This window comes from Oryctolagus cuniculus, chromosome 14 (genome assembly GCF_964237555.1).
Source record: "Oryctolagus cuniculus chromosome 14, mOryCun1.1, whole genome shotgun sequence".
NCBI classification, from domain to species: Eukaryota; Metazoa; Chordata; class Mammalia; order Lagomorpha; family Leporidae; genus Oryctolagus; species Oryctolagus cuniculus.
Window position 1 is genome coordinate 66,894,529 of NC_091445.1, and position 2,851 is coordinate 66,897,379.

A 2,851-nucleotide genomic window follows, 5' to 3' on the forward strand; every position below is an offset into this window, starting at 1 on the left:
ATGGCATAGTGATATAAAAGCAAAGAGAAGTAAAATAATACTGAGCTTTTTACTTAACTTAAAGCTCTCTGGGTGACCAAAATCATTTGAATGGTCAGCTCAGAATGTGGGACAGTCATATTTCAGGGAGGCAGAAGAAGTAAAGGCAACGTTATCACTATGGATGTGTTAACATAGGGAAGGCAGTGATTTCTTTTAGAAGATTTATTTATTCCTCTTTTTTACCTAGCACAACCATGGCTCATGGCCCTAAGAAGCATTTAAGGTGAGTAGCAACTCCAAAACATTGGATATTGGATAAACTTACTGGTATGTTTCCTACTCATCCATCTGCCAGTCCCCACAAGCTGAGAAAATGTCTTCCTGTCATCATTTTTCTAAGCAACAGACTTAAGTATGCCATGAGAGGAGATGAAGGGAAGAAAATCTGCACGCACTGGGTCACTGACAGCTCCATCTTCTCCACACTGCCCAAGTTCTGGGAGGCGGAGTTCCACAAGGACATTGAAGCCCTGAACGTTCTCCCCCCAGACATCTTAACCTGGGTGAGCGAGTATGTGCCGGAGATCATCAGCTTCGTTCAGAAGATCGTGGACAACGGCTATGGCTATGTTTCCAACGGATCCTTCTACTTCGACACGGTGAAGTTTGCCTCCAGTGAGAAACACTCCTATGGGAAGCTGGCGCCCGAAGTCCTGGGCGACCAGACGGCTCTTCAGGAAGGGGAAGGTGACCTGAGCTAGAAGCGCTCTCCCAATGACTTCACGCTGTGGAAGGCCTCCAAGGCCGGGGAGCCGTCCTGGCCGTGCCCGTGGGGAAACGGGCGTCCAGGATGGCACATCGAGTGCTCCGCCATGGCGGGCACCGTGCTTGGAGCTTCGATGGACATTCATGGAGGAGGGTTCGACCTGTGGTTCCCCCACCACGACAATGAGCTGGCACAATCAGAGGCCTACTTTGAAAACGACTGCTGGGTCAGGTACTTCCTGCACACGGGCCACCTGACGATGGCGGGCTGCAAGATGTCGAAATCCCTGAAGAAATTCATCACCATTAAAGACGCCTTGTAGAAGCACTCAGCGCGGCAGCTGCGGCTGGCCTTCCTCTTGCACTCCTGGAAGGACACGCTGGACTACTCCAGCAACACCATGGAGTCGGTATTCCAGTAGGAGCGGTTCCTGAATGAGTTTTTCCTCAACGTGAAGGACCTCCTGCGAGCCCCGGTGGACGCTGCCAGCCAGTTCAAGAAGTGGGAGGAGGAGGAGACCGTGCTGAGTCACAGCTTCTATGACAAGAAGGCGGCGGTGCACAAAGCCTTGTGTGACAATGTGGACACTCGCACCGTCATGGAAGAGCTGCGGCCATTGGTCAGCCAGTGCAACCTCTGCATGGCGGCCCGGAAGGTAGCGAGGAGGAGGCCCAACCGCGGCCTGCTGCAGAGCGTCGCCCAGTACCTGACACACCTGCTCAAGATCTTCGGGACCATTGAAGAGGAAAGCTCCCTGGGTTTCCCCGCCAGAGGGCCTGGACACAGCCTGCACGTGCTGAGTGCAGAGGATCGCCCGCGAGCAAAAAGTCCCTGAGATTCTGCAGCTCACTGACACCCTCCGGGACGAGGTCCTGCCCAAGTTGGGGGTGCGGCTGGAAGACCACGAAGGGCTGCCTACTGTGGTGAAGCTGGTAGACAGGAATACCCTACTGAAGGAGAGAAGAGAAGAGGAGGGCTGAAGATGAGAAGCGGAGGAAGGAGGAGGAGACCGCCAGGAGGAAGCAGGAGCAGGAGGTGGCAAAGCTGGCCAGGATGAAGATCCCACCCAGCAAGATGTTCTTGTCCAAAAGTGACAAGTACTCCAAGTTTGATGACAATGGTCTGCCCACTCACGACTCGGAAGGCAAGGAGCTGAGCAGAGGCCAAGCCAAGATGCAAGAGTGATGCAAAGTCCAAGCTGATAGAACTTAACTTGATGGTTTTATGGATGTCATCAGCACTGACAAGTCTGGCGAGAATTTCCTTCTGATCTAAGACACCAAAGGTCACTTTGATTACACCTGAGGATGCCAACCAAGTATGCCCTGCAAAATGCAAAAGATCTTTGTGGAAACCAAAGAAATCCTCATCTGATGACCCACAAGGGTCATAACAATTCACTATTCTGATCCTCATCAAGGTGAATGCCACTGTTCAGACTGATTTGAAGACAGGCAAGAATACTATTATCGTCAGTTTTGACACTGGCAACCTATGCATTATGACCAAAGGTGCTAAGTGGGAAGAATTGGAGTGATCACCAACAGAGAGATGTCCTCACTCTTTTGATGAGGTTCCTGTAACAGATGCTAGTTGCAACAGCTTTGCCACCTGGCTCTACAATGTTTTTTTGGTAACAAACCATGGATTTCTCTAACTAAAGGAAAGGGAATCTACCTCACCATTGCTGAAGACAGAGATAAGAAACTGGCTGCCAAACAGAGCAGTGGAGGCAATGATCTGCAGGTGGTATGTTGGAAAAGTCCCTACCTTGTCAAAGACAATACAGCATGGTAAATTTTTAAAAGATGTATTCATTTATTTATTTGAAATACAGAGTTACACAGAGAGAGTGAAAGGCAGAGAGAGAGAGAGAGAGAGAGAGAAAGACATCTTCCATCTGCTGGTTTACTCCCTCAATGGCCACAACAGCCAGAGCTGGGCCAGACCAAGGCAAACAGACAGGAACTCCTTCCAGGTCTCCCACGTGTATGGCAGTGGCCTAAGCACTTGGACTATCAAACTGGTGCTCCCACATGAGGTGCAGGCATGCCAAGGGGCTACTTAACCCACTGTGCCACAGGGCTGGCCCCCGGGCTGTAG

At 50.9% G+C, this 2,851-nt stretch overlaps 2 pseudogenes; both read left to right on the forward strand.

Annotated features, from left to right (window-relative positions):
• The first annotated feature begins 236 nt into the window (after positions 1-236).
• LOC127492748 (cysteine--tRNA ligase, cytoplasmic pseudogene) lies at positions 237-2,385 on the forward strand (annotated as a pseudogene).
• LOC138843169 (small ribosomal subunit protein eS4-like) lies at positions 1,934-2,545 on the forward strand (annotated as a pseudogene).
• The last annotated feature ends 306 nt before the right edge of the window (positions 2,546-2,851 follow it).